The 18,991-nt window shown below is 32.8% G+C and overlaps 1 protein-coding gene across 1 annotated transcript in view; it reads right to left on the bottom strand.

The window, feature by feature from the left end:
* LOC125060722 (beta-1,4-N-acetylgalactosaminyltransferase bre-4) overlaps window positions 1–11,914 on the bottom strand; it is a 130,588-nt gene extending 118,674 nt beyond the window's left edge. Inside the window, exon 1 of the mRNA XM_047665747.1 lies at window positions 11,630–11,914. The gene's annotated coding sequence lies outside the window, so the exon portion shown is untranslated. The remainder of the gene's footprint in view (window positions 1–11,629) is intronic.
* Window positions 11,915–18,991: the final 7,077 nt, after the last annotated feature.

The following is an 18,991-nucleotide window of genomic DNA, read 5'->3' as shown; positions in this document are numbered from 1 at the left end:
TTTAAGTGTTTTGTTTTACGAATCATCACATATTGTACTACTTTATCAGAAACGAGATTATTTCACACTTATGATAGTCTAGTTTAGTTTCATAACAGTACATTATTATGGCTTAGTGGTTCATGCAGATGGCTTAAAACATGGATGCCCACAGTTTAAATTCCGGAGGAAATGAAACTGTTACGAGTAGGCACAGAAGGTGCCTCCCACTACAACAATCTCAACTCATGACTCAAAAAACAATGAATTGAACAATAAAATATGTTATTCTAAGAGCCCAATGACATATTTTGTCTTTAAGTCGTTTAAAAATAGAACATCCTATCATGACGCATGTCATCCCTTTTGACAGGTCCAATTTTAATAATTCAGAACGAAAACGGAATCAGACGGCTGTCAACGCCCATTGCATAGTAATCATAAAGTGAGGTCACAACGGAAATTAATAAGTACTCAAAATAATCTATAAATATAAAATTATTGTTGCAAACCGTTGATAAAAAATTTTACTAAATTAAAAATAAATAAATCAGTGGCGCTACAACCTCTTTAGCTCTTGGCCACAGATTTCTGAATCTGTTTCATGATCATTTTTAAATCTAATAGGCATGTAGGTGATCAGCCTCTAGTGGCTGACACACGCCGTCGACTTTTGGGGTCTAAGACGTGTCGGTTTCCTCACGATGTTTTCCATCACCGTTAATTCCAAGCAAATGTTAAATACGCACATAGAAAGAAAGTCCATTGGTGCACAGCCGGGGATCGAATCTACGACCTCAGGTATGAGAGTCGCACGCTGAAGCCACTAGGCCAACACTGCTCTCAAATTTGACTAAGTTGTCTTAAAACTAAAAATCTTTAATACATCTGTTGCAAATATAAAATAAGGCACTGAACATTTAAGTGAAATTGTTAATTTAACAAACATTTTTACCAGGAAATTACTCATTGTGGTCAAGTTAATTCTAATTAAATTTTATTACATTTAACACCGATAAGCTTCCAATGACTTATAGTATTTTAAAATATACTTATTTTTTTACCGATGATATAACATTTGTTACATGAATTTCCAGGTCCTACATCACACCCATATGCATAATACAGCTTCATTTAAGAAAGCCGTGCAGGTTGCATACGGCGTGCAAATTTGATTGAAATCGGTTAAGTAGTTTGAGAAGAAAAAGAGTTATTAGTTTTTGGCCATTCCATAATAAAAGTAGGGGTGTCTTTTTTTACATTTAAGTCGGTTCGATTCCCAGACGAGGCAAGTAATTTTTAGAAAATCTTTGAATGCAGAATTACTAACTTTTAAAAAAAACATAAAGTCTTCTTTCAGTAAAATATCCTATAAGTCGGTGATATTTAAGGTACTTTCCCTTCATATCCCATATATGTACAGGATATTAAGATTAACTTCTTACCATCTTCATTGTATATTTTATAAGTGTATAACTCAGAATCGATTCTTGGACTCGACAGCGTCATTTTAATAGTAATTTCGGTATTAATAATTGGCAGGAGACCGCATGGTTATTGATATTAGCTCATAGCACTGCGGAAACATACTGCGCAATATTTTATAGCTCTAGCTATAATATTTAGATAGCTTAGTCTATCAAAGCTTTGCAAAAGTGTATATACGTAGTGTCAACGTAAAAATATGTAATCTTACAACGCCACAGATATACGTTTCACATCTCTCAAGACATGTGTTCGCTGTCAAGTCGCGTTAATGCCGATGTCATAGACTCAAAATTCGACGTGTGTCAAGCGCAGGCGATCAAACTTACCTTTTAAGAAAAAATATTAATGAAACAGACACAGAAAACAAGGCTAGAATATATAATTTAATATACTTATCATCATAAAAATAGTTATGTAATGACGGAAAATACGCTCTTACTAAACCTAATCTATGAAATCCCTAGTGCGTCGTGTTGTTTCGTGTTCAAAGGTTCTTTATAAAACAATATATCGTAAAAGAATACACATTGCCTATACTATTGTATGTATTTGAGAGTAGTTGCAGGTTATAAAATAAAACTACTAAAAAATACACAAGTCTTTAAATTATATAATCAAACCGGCTTGGTTGTATTTTCATACATGACGTATCATAGTTCTAAACGTATCTTAAACTAATAATATTATCCTTGTGAATGTTTTCCTTGTAACAGTTCTTATTGAATGAAATCTAGAAACTTCCTACACAAACGTTAAAGTGCATATTAATTTGCATCATTAATTCTAACCTCTGCGTGGCTAATTATACCGCTATAATAAACTGTATTTCCATAATAGCAAAGGACAATAGGTAAAATATAACTCCGCTATTGAATATTATTAATATTTTTATTAGATTTATCTCACCTCTAGAACTAAGTAGTTGTTAACGTATCCGATCATTTTATAGTTGTTGGAACAAAATTATAGCAATATCGTCTTAAGCGCTGTCAAAGTGGCAAATGATTATATTAATTTATCCCTAATGGGAAAGGCAAACAAAATGGCAAAAAAATATTTGACAGATCTTAAATGATGATAGTAGTAATTTATCCCTAATGGGCAAGGCTTTAGTCCATACAGCCAGGTCTTGTTCTTGGTAATAATTAGAGAAAGTTGGTATTTTTAAAGCCCGAAGCCACGTCTTACGTTGTTAGGAGTCCATCTTGGAAACCCTAAACTCGTATCTGACAGATCCTATAACTAAAACCTACCGTTTTGACAGTTCCCAAAACTAAATTGTGACTTTAGATATATTTAAGGTTATTTTTTTTAGTACTTAGGAAGTAATAAAGCTGATGAAAACAAGGTTCATTTTTGCACTCTCTCCAACAGCACTTAAATCTTTTTTCTTTAAGATTACAAAAATGATTCACAAAAAACTAAGCTTTTTCAAACTACATAATCTTAAATATATATGTATTTATACAAAAATACATAGTTTAATTTATACTTCGTATAGCAGAAGAAAAACTCCACATACCTGAAACAAAGCTTTTCACTTACCATAATATAAGCAAATACTCGGTAAATGTTAAAGTTGCTTTTATTTAAAATAATTACTTATTACTTATGGTAGGGGAGCCCACGATGCTAAATGGGGATTTACTCGAGCGTCGTAGAGACCTATTGGGATGCAAAGCTTAGATAAAAAGAAGAAAAAAATGTTATATGATAAATTCCTTTTCATCGGTGGGGGAAGCGGCTATAGATAGTTAAATATGTAAAAAAAAACTGTTGCATGGACATCCTCGAGCGCGTCAGATATTGATAGCATCTATGCCCTACGTATTTTTAATAATGATCGTATGTTAATCTGATCGTTTGCATGATGCGGGTGGTTGTATTTAAGGGTTGAAAATTAAAAAAAAAAAAAATTATCGAGCGCGTCAGATTTTCTAAGGGAGTGTTAAGTGAACCAAAAAAAAGCTCTCATTCACTAATCTGACGATTTCGATGGGACGCAAACCCACAGCCATTTTCTTAATTTGCAAAAAAAAATCGCAATTTTGAAATACTCAAGCGCGTCAGATTAAGATATATGTGGTTCATCTTTATGTTCTAAACGTACTGTCTCATAATCTGACGATTATCTAGAGGGATTCGCCTGATCTGACAAAAAAAAATAGAAAAACGGTTCACCTAAAGGGTGGGTTTGGGTAAATGGGTTCACCATCCCTGCAACATCCCGCTAATTCCATTCCTGGGCGCTTAAAATTGATATTTTGAGCTCGCTGAGTTCAAAGAAATAACATTTCTATGCATTTGAGTTCTCCCAGCTCGAAAGTCTGATAGAAGTTTCATAGAACACTATTTTTGGAATTTTCAAACCGCAATAACTTTTGAATGGATCAAGCAATTTTCACGCGGTTGGCGGCATTCGACGCAGTTTTATCATCCTCATATATAATAATTTTGCAATTTTAATTGATCGAACCACAAATTTCGGAGTAATCCCGAAAAAACACTTTTTCGGGTTTCTTTCGTGTACGATATCTCTCGAACGAATCAACCGCTTTTGACCAGCTTGGTGGCGATCGACGTGGTTTTTCAAGCTCAAAGGCGGATTTGTTTTTGAAATTGATCGATAAAGAAACCACTTTAAAAAAAAATATTTCTTATTTTTTTAAGATTTTTCAAAATTTCTCAAAATCTATCGGTCCGAAGCGGTTCAAATTCACAGGAAATGTAATTTTGAGGGAAATATTTAGAACGCCGTTTAGTAGATTCCGATCAGTTTAAGGAAATGTAGGCATCACGCAGCTGCACGCATTTAACTTTATCGACGAATTTTTGTTATTTCGGCTTGCGGAAATCGTCAGATTATATATTTTTCATTATTCTTGAATTATTTCCTTCAAAATAAAAAAAAAATTAGCTACGCTCGAGAATGTCGAGATGACGTTTTTTTTTTACAACTTTGTTGCCCTCTCCTTTTTTTCCGTCACTCTCAAATTGTCAGATTAGTGGAATATACACTTTTTAGGATGTAATTAACTCACCCTACCTTAATCTGACGCGCTCGGGAATTTCTGATGGTCAATTTTTTTTTACTAAACTGATCTTGTCTCCTTCACGTGCGGCCTTATATATGGGCCTCATATTTTGTGGAGGTACTTAACCGGGTACAAGGTATCCCCCTATATATTAATCTGCCGCACTTTAGTAATCCCGAAATCCCCTCTTGGGCTCCCCTACCATTACCTAAATAAAAATTCTCTATTTCAAAATATTACAACAGGGTTTACATATAAAAAAACATTACATTTAAAAACTACGATTTAATCACTTGCAACACCGTATAATGGAATTGAAACGCCATGTTGACATGTAGCTTGAACAATGGTTGGTAAATTGAAAGTGCTATCGGCCGTCTACTGTAAATGAAGCCATCAGTAAAATTTGATGTATTAAACTTCACTATAGTACCTACCGATAGAGAGTTTGTCACCCGTTATGTAATCGACGGCACCAAAATTGGTTTCGCCTAAATGTTGATCTTTCTGCAATTTATCGAATAAATTATTACCATAGAGTGCTCCATTTCAATAACGTTCTGTGCTGACCACAGAGTATTATGACTATTGTTGCAACCTGTGCATTCTAGTACCAAAAGTTGTTTCGAACTGTTATAGCTAACCCAGACTTGCTGTTTATCTAATAATATGATCTATAAATTAAATATAATTTACATACAAAATTTGTATGACAGCCATTATTCTGCCGCCAGTGTTGCCGACTTTCGATGTATTTTCTTAGGTCTTTCTCAAAACACATTTGTTCTTATTATTATACTAATTAGTTAAGAAGTGTTTTGTCACGTTCATTTATTTATGCAATGTCACGAGAGTGATACGGATTAAATAGCCATTTGAGAGTAATGATTATGAATAGGTTATTGTTTTAGTTTAAGGATATAATTTGTTATTGTTTTATTCTAAAGCAACTTACGTGGCCACACAGAGTGTCACATGTAGAGATTCAGAAAACTACAAAACGAACCTTATTGTTCGCGAATAAGATATATAACAAAGTGCGCACTAATTTAGTCGATCATTAATCCTATTTCTTTATTTATTTATTTTCTTTAGACACGAGTGCAAACGGGCAGGAGACGCTATTGATGTTAAGGGATAGCAGTGGAGAATCTTGCAGCCGCAGCAGAAGGCTAGCAAGTGAGTTGGCGGGCTTTTTAAGAATTGATACGCTCTTTTCTTTCAGTTCACCTAACATCGTTATGTGTATGTTTAGTTCGACAGACGCTCAAGTCTGAATTGATTATTTTATAAGTTATTCTCAAGTATGTAACTGTGTGACTTACAACTGTACATAGGTGTTATTCAGATACGAGTCTCACAGGTAAAAAATCTCGAAAGCCGAAATTATAATACATATATCATTTTATTTTATCAAGCTCCAAATTAGTTACAGAATATCATACATTATTCATATCATTAATATCTTTCATAAAATTATCACTTAATAAACATAGAGCTAGACCTTTTTTAAAAGACTCGATCCATAGACAATTTATTTAACTATTTATTAAGAAAAAATAAAAGTATAATTTATTAATGTAGGCAACATTTATCAAATTTACATTGACAACATTTTCTAAAAGATTCCAAGATAAGTTAGATAGTTCCCAAGATTAGGAGGTAAATATGTATTAAAAAAAATATCCTTGAAGCACGATTATATTGACTCGACGTTTATTATAGACTGTATAATGAAGATAGTCTATATCTTACTTTCTTGACGTCAAAATTTATTAGGTTTGCATACCAATGAAATGTAAACATTTCCTTCTATTTTCATTGACAACATATTAGGCGCCAAAGAAAACATCAAATACGATGCATATAATTAGCAACACGCGAGCGATGTATGAAGTCATCTACATACGTCCATAGATAAAGTTAATATAATGGCAACAAATATATTTAATTAAAAAAATAAATATTATTATTATTTTTTTTTTTGTTAAAATTGGATACCGACTATTAATTAAAAAGAAACACAACACGACGTTGACGTGAACGTTTTAAATAAAAATTCACAAAATCGTCACAAAACGTCCATGCATAAAATATAGAGATTCCAAATAAAATGGCAGTTTGACATTTCAATATTCTATTACCGTTGAAATATTGTAAGGATGTAGTCAAAGAGCTATAGAGTGGAGAATGATTTGTGATCTGTGAAAGGGCAAAAAAATTGAATTCAACCTTTTTCTAATATAATTGTTTTGTAGGTACATATGTATTATAACGTATTTTTTTGGATACAGTACGTGTTTAGTTTTTATTGTATTTATACATAATATTAATAAACATTCATCAAATGTAAATAGTCAATTTTAAAACTTCGCAACTACACAAGTCCTAAACAAGTCACAATTTCATTCACTCTTAACTCTTCAATATTTACCTTGTCCGTGGTAAAAAGAACGCCATCCTTGTTTACCTTTTAAATCAATTAATATAATAATGAAATAGTGCAAGTCTAAAATAGTCAGGTAATATTATTAGTTCGCTTGAAGTAGTGTGATATGTGCGAGGACCGAAGCCGCAACTAATTAATGTTTCAATACTTTCATTTTTACATAACAATTACGACACACTTCTCGGTTTCCATATGGCATATGTACTCTTAATCCCGCTTGAGTTTATTGGTACGTTTTTTAAATTACATATGCATGGTAACACACTCGTGTCTGCTTCACAGGGTCACCCGTTTCTCTTGGTAGAACGCTTACGCGACCCCAAGTTACCGAAACAGTGACGTGATTGGTGGGAGATAGTAGATAGTAGATAGGTGGGAGTGGGTATGGCTTTTAGAGCAAATCCCACACTCTGTGCGGAAATGCATTCCCCTCAATAAAAAAAAAGGGTCACCCGTTAGTCTTTATAGATTTGAGTCGTGTGCCTACACGAAAGAATTATTATTTCGCCAAGATTCAAGATACAAATCACTAAAGAAACCGCAATGAATAATGTTTAAAGAACTTTGTTTCTCATTACAAAAATTATTTTTTATTTACATGAGAATACCTAGTTTTTTGTGTAATTGATAATATAAGTGGCCAACCACGAATCAAAATAAATTTGCCCTTTATTTCATCTTGCTCTTATCATTAAAATTAAAACCGTCGCTTAGAGTATCTGATAGACAACCAAATAAATAGTTTTTTAATTTTTATTTGGTGGTAATTCACCAAAAAGTATACATATATTGAATAAATGAAATTCGGATGATCCCCTGAAGCCTTTCAAACGCACGAATTCTTTCCAAATTTTATTGTTTCCTAAAAAGTTTTTCGTAGCGTTCCCGTTCTAAGTACTTTCTAAGTCTTTGATCTACGAAAACGGTATTTTTAACTTAACACGGCTTCCTATACAGGGCTCATAGTAAATAGGTTTTTAGGTTATACTGAAAAAGGGAATCGAGAAAATTTTCTTATTGCATGAAAGCCTACAATTTAACGGCGAGCCGAGTGGAAATTTTTTAACCTCGTTACACTTCCATTGTAGAGTTGCATAAAGGTGGTATTTTCCACATCGTTAGCATTTTTGCATAATTGCTTAATTCATTTACGAATAAGGAAAATAGACAATGACATAATATACGCTTCGCACATATACTTGGTATAGTTTTTTTGTATTTTTGTTGTTTTGTGGGAGAAATTAAGAATTCATCAGTTGTTACCATTTATAAAACAAAGGATAATACCTTATAAAAAACGCCAGCTGACTAAATTTCGTTGATTAGACTCTGCGATGCGTAAGGAAAAGAAGACAAACATGACAGATAAATGATAATAGCACAGTCGTATAATTAGCAGCACGCGACTGATGTTTTAAGTCATCTACATAATATCTAATATATAAAATTCTCGTGTCACAATGTTTGTTCCCATACTCTCCGAAACGGCACGACCGATTCTTATGAAATTTTTAATGCATATTCAGTAAGTCTGAGAATCGGCTACTATCTATCTTTCAAACCCCTAAGTGATAAGGGGTGTCCACGGTCCACTCTAAAAAATAGTTTTTTTTATTTTTTGTTTTTATTTCTTTATGAGACAGCATACAAAAATACATACAAGCCCTAATTTGAACCCCTCTACGATCAACTCCTATTTTTATTGAACTAAAAACTTTTTTCCTAGTAATAGGTAATATATATGGCAAAACAAACATTTACCGGGTCAGCTAGTTTCTATATACCTATGTAATTTCATTGTAAATATCCCACAGTAGATACATAGTAAATATAAATCAACAAATATATTTAATTTAAAAATATATGAATAATTTAGTAGTTGTCGTAAACATTAGGTTTAAAGAAGTTTATTCTCATTAAAAACGCTGTAAAACCGTCTTACGCTAAAAGCATCGAAGTTAAAAACTTCGCAAGCGTATTTGGAACGGGACCACTGCTACTACACCCCAGGAGGCAAACTATTGTAAACAATCGATCCGAAATAAGTTATATTTTTGACACCGTATTCGGTCCTGATTTTAGGTAGGTACATGATTTGTATATTTGTAGTAGGTATGTGTTTTATTAATATTATAATGTTAGTTACTTCCAGTATGAACGCATTCGTCGTCTTGTGATTCCGCTTAATTCCAAATATCCACACACGGAGCTTTGCTGTAGCCTCCCATACATTTATTATTATATAACGGTAACTAACTGACTGTACTTATGTTTATTGTAAGAGTGACTACATTACTCTGAGACATAAAAATAAAAGTCGAATCTTTTAAGACCCACTCTAAACATTTACAATACGACTATTCTAAGTATGCATTAAGATAACACAATGTTTATTACACAAGTGTCAACTGTAAATTGTAGAACCAAGGTTAACATAATATGAACTTAAATAATTTTCGCATTCGTGTCGAACTAATTTAAAGCATTTAGTCAACATACGTTTGATTATCGTCACAGAGCGGGACAAGGCGATCAACTATCTTAACTCTAGACTAGAACTAGAGTTAGATTCGAACAGGTAAAATTACTTAAATTTTCATTAAAAACTTTTTGGCAAAAATAATTGGTTACGCCGATAATCTGTATGTGAATTCCCCGTTTAAAGCCTAAGTGGATCGAAGAACTCAACACTTTTGTATTTATATTTGTTTTAATATCTTTTAAATTCGTAAACAAATTCCATCTGTCTAATAAAGACTTACCGTGAGACGTACTTAACGACGCAATCAGTAACAAGGTCAGTTTACAATAGAAATATTTAAAATCCTAGCAAGAATATAATTGACAACACAAAGGCACCATTCACAATTATTTATTTTCAATTACAAGTTATAAAATATATTAAATAAAATTTAAAATATATTACGTAATATTCAACAGTATTATAGAAAATCTTGGAAATACACAACTCGGTAAAAAATCGGCGCCTAATTTTCCGGACGACTGCCTGCCTCATTCTTTGAAGTGCGTCGAAAAGCGAAAATCAAGTAGAAAAAGTTCAAACAACAAGACGCGTTTCAGATGATCAAAATATAACCTGGTAAATTTAACTTTTTTATCGTATATTTCTCGAAAATGTTTAAGTATAAACTATATGTAATGATACAAGCAAATATGAATGATATGATTACTAATAATTTTTGTTTAAAGCCCGCCATTATCCATGCATTGGGAAATAGGAAGGGATCTTCTTAGGAAGGGAACTCTGAAACATTTTTAGAAAATAATTAATAAAATGAGTTAAATAAACATGTAATTAAGGTATTAGGAAGATTAGATAGCAATTGGAGATAAAAATATAAGATGGGACATATTCTCAATGAATAGTAAACAAACCTTGTATATTTAGTTTAGGTAAAAGACAGCTTGATAAATTTTAAGTGATGCTCAAAATTATGACTGTTTAAATTATGAGGTAAAGAGCCGATGCAGAGATTTCTGTTAAAGCTTTCTATTGAAAAACATAAATACAAAATTTATCTACCATCCGATTGAGGTTAAACTTAAAAACAATGATATGAGCGTTCTTGCAAGCATAAAAATTATTGCTTTATAAAAAATAAAAATTACCCTTTTTAGCAAAAAATCAGTCTAAAAATTTTTAGGTAAGCAATGGTATGTTTTAAACTTTATTTTATTGGTTAATTTTTAATCAAGATAGGAGTTAGTTTGTTGAAGGAAATTTAAGAAGTCCTCGTAGAATTATAGTATCATATATAAATGCTCTAGGTGACCACTTTTAACTCAATAGGTCACTTCCTCAGAGGTACAAATCAAGATATACAGTTAAGGTCATTTCAATATGTAGTATTGCTAACTATAAATATCTCTTTGTGTCGCCAGAATATTTATAAATAGCCTATCAGTAGCTTTCCTTTGAGACCTACGACTTTTTATCTATCAAATCAAATTCATTATAGCTGTATGGAATAATTCAGCAATTTCTTATCAGCTAAACCCTTCACAGTAGATCATTAACATAGGTCAGTGAAATCACATTGATAAAAAATATTTCTTAAAAGGAATTGGGTCTGTCCTATTTAAAAATAACCAGTAAAAAACATGAGTTTGACCTGTATCACCAGTAGCCGATACTTAACAGTTAGTCTTAGGACTATTGAGTCTAGCCTGTTGACTATCTTAGGTGTGCACTAAGCAACTCTCTTATCTCTTATAATCTCTTAATATATAACGGAGAAGATAATAATTATTAAAATTCATTTCATTTCTTTTATTACAGTAAGAATAAGTATGGAATTGAAGAACATCCATTTCAGTGTTTTAAAAAAAGTAAAAGTAGAAATTTTAAATATTTAAGTTATGTTTGCACTAGAATTCATATTAAAAAGTTAAGTTTTAGTGAAAGTAATTTTTATGGGTGGAAAATATAATCTTTCTAAAGTTGACATTCGAAGTAGGCTTTAATAAGATACGCATTTAATTTCTTATAATTAAAAAATATCTCTTTGCCAAACATAATATGTTCTAAAATGACATTGAACATAATTTATTTACATACTTATCCCTCACTGGAAACAATCTAAAATTAGATTATACCCTGAGCGGCGATATATTCGATGTTTACATTAAGTATGAGGTATAAATCTTTCATACTGACCTTTATAATTCTTCGATATTGGCTTTCAAATATCTTGTGCCAAAAAAGGGTGAAAATATGCACTAAAAACCAGACAGTTCAGCAAAAAAAATTATGTTATGCCCACTTCGTAAACACACAGTTTTGAGTATTAATTATTTTAATTTACACTGAACTAAATACGACCCGAATATTTATAAAATTAATAAATAATGGAAATACGGTGAAAGTGCGGAATTATAAATGATAACGGAAACGCACTCGTCGGTCACCCAGCGCAAGCTGCAGTACTAAACTGACGTTTTACGTTTCTTGGCTTTGTCAATCTGTCAAAGTTCAAGCTGTCATACACCACTGCAGATATAAATGTTGCTACAGTTGATTTTCAATTTTAAAATAAATATAGGCAACGATTTTACAAACTTAAATCTTCATGAGAAGCAAATACGAGAAAATTACGTAATTGTTTTGAGCAATGTAGAGAAGACAACAGTTATTCTTGCACTGTTGGATCAATATTTTCGGACTTTGTATGCTTGTATTCATCAGCTATATGACTAATGAAGTTCTGAATAATATGAAATATTATACTAACATTAATGTTCGCACTATTTTGCTCTTTATTTCCTGGGACTTTAATAAATGGGCAACACACCGGCGCTTTGATAAATTACTGCGCCTGTACGTTCCGTTTCAGGTCTAAATTACAAAATTTACCCGATGTTAGAAAAAACATAGCATTGTTTGATATTCTTAAATAAAAATCATGACAGTTTAATAATAAAACAGTCGGTGTAGTTATAGTTATACTAAACAATAAGTTAGTTTAATCGCAGTCTTGTCTCCTTACCTAATTTTCAAACTGTTTTGTTCATTGACCTTTCATTTAAAATATATTTCCTGTACAATTTCTTTGTTTGGATTTATATCGATTACTATATGAGTATACAGATGTAAAAGGGTGATTGAAATGACTTTGAATTTCAACGAAGATACTCCGTCCTTTTTAGATCTTTTAAGAGCTGTTCTCAAAAGTTTGTATCTGTAAAAGTAAAAGTATAAATTAATTTAATGGCGCTCCTAGCAACCGCCAGATACGTTACGCGGACTATTGGACACTCAGTGCTTTCGCCACCAGATGGCAGAACTTTGGATTCATCAGCCAACCAACTCTTGCGCTTCTTTGTTTTTAAAACAAAACGCTGATGGAAAAACTATTCTATTCATCTGTCAGTACACATTTGTAATTTGCGTACCTCCGAGTGGGCAACACTGGTTACCTACGAAACTATATTAAACACAGATGCGTTCGATATTTATTTCATTTCATATTTATGCTGCAACTATAAGAATAATTTCTGTTTAAATAGTAGAATTAAGTAATGTTCTATACTACTTTTAAATAATAATTTCTACACCAAGTATTTTTTAATTAAATAAAGCGGTTTCGATTGATTTACCTTATATTAAGACATAGATTAAATAAAATTCGGTTTTATATTAAGATGTTATAAGCACATAGAATTGATAAGCTTTGGAATTTTATAGATAACACTTATAGGTATTATAAGTTATCTACCAATAGTTATCTATATACCTATTAGCATCGTAGGTATTGAAGATAAGCCTGTACAATTATTTAGAGATATCGATAGAAGGCGTGTCCAAGGGGCACAGATAATAATATGTATTATTGATAACTTTATATACTTGTAATAGAATAAATCCTGAGTGGAATGTTTAAGTATTATAAACCATCAAATACCAATATAAATATGGAATAAAATATTATTTTGAAGATAACTAAAACCAGAACTTCCAATAGCGATAGCCATTGCCATTCCGATTTCAATGTTAGGTTTTTGAACCGCTCGATCATAATATGGCGACATCAACGAAAGAGGTATCTGCATGGAAATTGGATACAAAGACATCGGTATTGCTATCGCTATTGGAGTGTACAGCGGTAGTCTTCCGGGCTGATTTTACGTATCATTTTGGCGCTATTAGACACTACTGCGCATTCATGACACATTTTGTAAAAAAACTTTAAATTTACAATTATATTTCTTTAGTGACCATAAGTGTACATTAAGTTACCTAAACTTTGTTTTAGTTTTAGCAATTCTTAAAAGGCCAGCAACGCACTTGCGAGGCATCTGGCAATATATGTATTCATGGGCGGGCGGTATCACTTAACATTAGGTGAGCCTACTGCTCGTTTGCAGGGGTGTTATATAAAAAAAGCTACATGAATAAACTATATTTTGATTTCACAATTAATGTCTGACTGGACTTAATACATTTAATACACATTAAAGTTGCACTTATCTTTTGACAGTAGTGATTCCCTTGACGATTCTACCAAGAGCTTTACAAGAATGTAATAAATAATATATATATACCTGTTTTTGTTTGGCGGTTGCTTCACATGTCGTAGCGATGTATAAAGCGCGATTTTCTTATCGTATTTCGTTACGGGAATACCAGCCTCATGCAACCTATTATTATTGATAAATTAAAATTCCTCTAAAATTTATTTAACATCTCTAATTTGTTCTCGTTTAACCCACTTGGGAAGAGTGGAGCAGTGGCCGTGTGTTCGAATGGCGGGCGTCAATGCTCTTTTTCTTCTATTTGACACTGGCTCGAACGGTGAAGGAAAATATAGAAAACCAGCAAGATTTACACCCGGCGGTAGCGTGTGTCAGATATTGGAGGCTGATCAGCACTTGTCTGTTTGAGAAAAGATCACGAAACAGAAATCACACAACGCTTGAAGCGCAGCTGGCATTTTGTTTAATGCGCTAGTTTACATTTTCGAAGTGAAACTTCTTTAGGCGTATGAGGGTAAAATTTACGGATGAAACGCAATAATAATAATGTCGCGAAGATGTGCAGCGTTTTTGTCGAAGAAAAGGGAGAGAGCGATTGAGACCGATTGAGAGAGTGAGAAGGGCTAATTACCTTATAGAATAATAATATAAAATAATATAATATATAATTTTTAAAATTTAAATTTCGTAAAGAGAATTTATGAAATGTGTATTTTGTGAAAAGGTGGCAGCTTGTCGTTTATTGTTTATCAGAATGCCAAATCATAAGATGACTGCTTCACGACTGATTTGAGAGCGACCGCCGATGCGAAAACCGCTGTGTGAGTTCGAAAAGTGAGTTACAGAATCGCAAGGCAGGTATGAGAGTCGCACGCTGAAGCCACTATGCCAACACTGCTCATCGCCAAAGAAAGTATTTAAAAAAATATTTTCAATTAAAATATTTCGTTACCTTTTATAAATATCATCATCTTCACCACCCCAGCCCCAATACGAGTTGGAGTAACCGTTAACTTTGGAAAAATGTTTTACGTCCATAGCAGATACGCCACCATACAATGTGCGGAACGTTGGGCTGAAACACAACAATGGTATATTTAAAGTTTAATCTATATGCGTGAAATAAACCCCGTAATGGGTTATTTTAGTAATAAGGCGTCAACCAGGAAATGAGTCATCGTGCATTCTGTTTTAAAGTTATTTTATAAACAAATTCAAGTTTGCAAATGCAAAGACTATAGGACTTAGATGAAATCCTTGGAGCACACCTGAAGATACCTAAATTCTTCTTTAAGCTTCAGAGTTTCATACTCACACTGTGTCAGATTTTTAACGTAGGAGGTAAACCATCTCAACCAGTTTCCATGTATACCACAATATAAGAGTTACCTTATAAGGACCTGATGGTTAACTTTGTTAAACGCCTTTTGAAAGTCAGTATAGAGACAACAATTTAATTCTATTGTCCATTGCCTCAGACTAGTGATAGTAAATTTGTGAGATTCAAATCCAAGCTGTTCTTGAATAAAGTATAGGTTTATTAAAACTCTCCATACGATTGGCTACCTCTCTAACATCTTTTTAACCACATCCTATCCTGCTCAATCGTGACTTTTGTAATTCTTATTCTTTTGTAATGCATCGCAATTCATGAAGCCGTGAGATTAGCTTTTTAGTTTGTTTTATTAATATTTTTGTTTTATTTTAGATTAAGGTTATATAATATTTTCTATAAGATTTGGTTATGCGCTTCTTGCACTTTATCTACCTACATTTTTTTAGTATTTTTTGTTGTTGCCTGGAAGAGATCGCTTGTGACTAATCCGCCTGTTGCATCCCTTATAATTTTTATGTGTTATGTTATTAGTTTTGTAAAAATGTAACCAAGTGTTACTAAATAAATAAATAAATGACGAACTCTTGGTGACTCTATGGTGATCTGTAGTCTTGTATAAAACAAAACATACTCACTCTTTTTCTTCTACAATGGTACCGCACATGTTCCTCGGCCATATAGGACACGTATAGAGGATCCTATCATCTAGAGGTAACAGGTCAACATCATGGAAAATTACGCATTGCCATTTCCCTAACTTCATGACTTCCTTGAAGCCAGCATTAAAGAGTCGCCCTCTGTTGAATATGTCTAATCCTGAAAAAATATTGCTTTTATCTACGTCACAACCTTCGTAGCAGCATATAGCCACTAGAAGCCAATAGACTGTAGAACAATGTACCAATAACTATCCGAATCGCACTAAGAAAGTTATTGCGAACTGATAGTAAATGTAAATTTAGAATAAATTTAACATATTTTCTGTTGACGTTCGATAAGGAGGGAGCTTGTAGTTTATTGTTTATCAGAATGCCAAATCGTAAAATGACTGATTTGAGCGCGACCGCCGCTGCGAAAACCGCTGTGAGAGTTCGAAAAGTGAGTTACAGAATCAGAAGGCTGTACTTGTTTACTTGTGAATTAAATTATTTTTGAGTTTGAGTTATTCCGACCGCTAAGCGTTTATACAACTTCTAAGCTATAACCACTGAGGTCTTGAGACCAGTTAGTGATAAGACTAGTCAAGGATCCTTCCTTCAGATCTGACGAAGAGCAATGAGCCTTTGTCAATTCGAACTACTAGTTCCTAAAATGACGCGTTCATTGAAACAAACTAAATATAAAACAGTACAACCTGCGATTCTGTAACTCACTTTTCGAACTCACACAGCGGTTTTCGGATCGCCGGTCGCTCTCAAATCAGTCTTGAAGCAGTCATTTTATAATTTGGCATTCTGAAAAGGTGAGAGCTTGTAGTTTATTGTTTATCAGAATGCCAAATCAGAAAATGACTGCTTCACGACTGATTTCAGAGCCACCGCCGATGCGAAAACCGCTGAGTGAGTTCGAAAAGTGAGTTACAGAATCGCAGGGTTGTATAGACAAATATTGATTTCTAAATTTAAACAAATTTTTCGTAAAACCCTTTTTAGATACTATTTTGAGAGATTGACGAGTTTAATTTGGTTAACATTAACTTGTTTAATATATTTTGATTTAAAATAATGAAAACCAATAATAAATAATCCATCATCGACATTGGCTACCTTGAGCGTATGTGTCATGATCGGGCAGTGCAGGATAACTACGCTGGACTCTGACGACTAAGGTGGCCCAGGTACAACTGGATCGATAGAGAGGAAGAGGACCTTCTGCAAGTGAGCCAGCAATTTGCGGACAGAACAGGGAGAACCGGGAGTTTCTCGCTTCGGAGGCCAGGACAAAACATTTCGGATCGCAAAGCCATCGAAGTGAGCGTGTAAAAATAATATTATACTACTGACCTGCTTGTTCTATAACAAATATTCTGTATTCCAGCTTTTGTTTCATTAAAAACGGGTGCATATTATATAAAAATATCCGTAGATGAAGAGCGCGATCTCTGTAACAAGATGTCATTAATTTTAACAAGAATCTATAATGAGAAATAATTATAACAACAACGGTTTAATAACGTACAGCTTCAGTAATTATTTTTATAATGTATTCATTGGTCTTCTGCAAAATCCAACATAGGAGTTCAGCCTTGCGATTCTGTAACTAACACTAAACAATAAACTACAAGCTCCTTATCAGAATGCCAAATCGTAAAATGACTGCTTTACGACTGATTTGAGCGCGACCGCCGCTGTGAAAACCGCTGTGTGATTTCGAAAAGTGAGTTACAGAATCGCAAGGCTGAATATATTCGATAGTGGGCTGATCGGTTTTAGAGAAAGCATTGTTAAGTGCCTATCTCGAACCTAATCCGCTGTTTTGCTGGTAATTTTTTTGTGCTGAACAAAAATTTCTGGTATTTTTATTTTATCTTGTACATATTTTATTTTTTTCGTAACATTTATGTATACCTAAATTGTCATACATTTTAAATAAAAGAGTTAGTAACATATACAGTAGATTTAGTACTATGTATGATGTGATAAACTTTAATAAATAAATTGGTCGTAGATATGAGCCCCAGCTTGGTTCACTCGCTTGTATGGTGAAGGAAAACATCGTGAGGAAACCGGCATACCTTAGCCAAAAAGTTGACATGCGTCAACCATAGAAGGTTGATTATTCAGATAAAAAAAGTTCACGAAACAGATACATAAATCTGAGGTCAAGACCAAAGATTGTTGCGCCATAGGTTTTTTGTCGACATCAGTTTAGAGGTTAATTGTATCCATTTTCCATATACTTTGTATATTTAATGAATTATATTCGAAAGATGTAGGTATTGAATGACGCGCGTCTGTTTAGTTCCAAAAAAACTCTCCATCACTGTTCAAATTGTTCATATAAAAGTTAATATTACTCTTTAATTTCACCAATTTTTTGTGCTATGAATACATCTGTCGTCACGATATATTTCTCCAATATTTCACATATGTACTAAAACATTTATTTATAATCGATCTAAATTAATGATAACTTTTCAAAGTTATACCGTGATCGTCCAAGCAAGATTGATACAATATTACTTTTACTCTTGTAATTCGTTTAATACTATTGAACAAAGAGCTATAACGATTTCCATTCACGATAACTAAAAGCAAAATATGAATGATTCTATTAATAATCATAAAAGTCACTACGGGTCTTAGTAAGATGTTTGGCATTTAGAAAATATAATTTAAAAAAATTGTGAAAAGCACAACAGATAATTTATAAGTTATAAGGATAATACATGGAAAATCTATATTTGTAAACGCTGGGTAATTTATACGAATAAATAAAACAATACAAATTGCTTTTGGAAAATATACAAATGGGTCATTAAAAACACTAATTCAATTTCCTTTGCCAAAAAAATCATTCACGTACGATTCAGATACAAAGTTTCTCTGAATTCAATTTACTGTTTACGTAATACCTGCATTTGTTAGTGTTGCCAGAAAAAATGTTAAATGTCAAATGTTACCAGTTTAGAATCATTAAGGACATTTCAAAATATTACCTGTAAGGCACTAAAATGGCTACCTTATGCCTAGGCTGACAATCCCTAGGCCT

This window comes from Pieris napi, chromosome 22 (assembly GCF_905475465.1).
Source record: "Pieris napi chromosome 22, ilPieNapi1.2, whole genome shotgun sequence".
Taxonomy (NCBI): domain Eukaryota; kingdom Metazoa; phylum Arthropoda; class Insecta; order Lepidoptera; family Pieridae; genus Pieris; species Pieris napi.
Note: the sequence above shows the minus strand (reverse complement) of the source record. Positions and strands in the feature narration are given on the sequence as shown.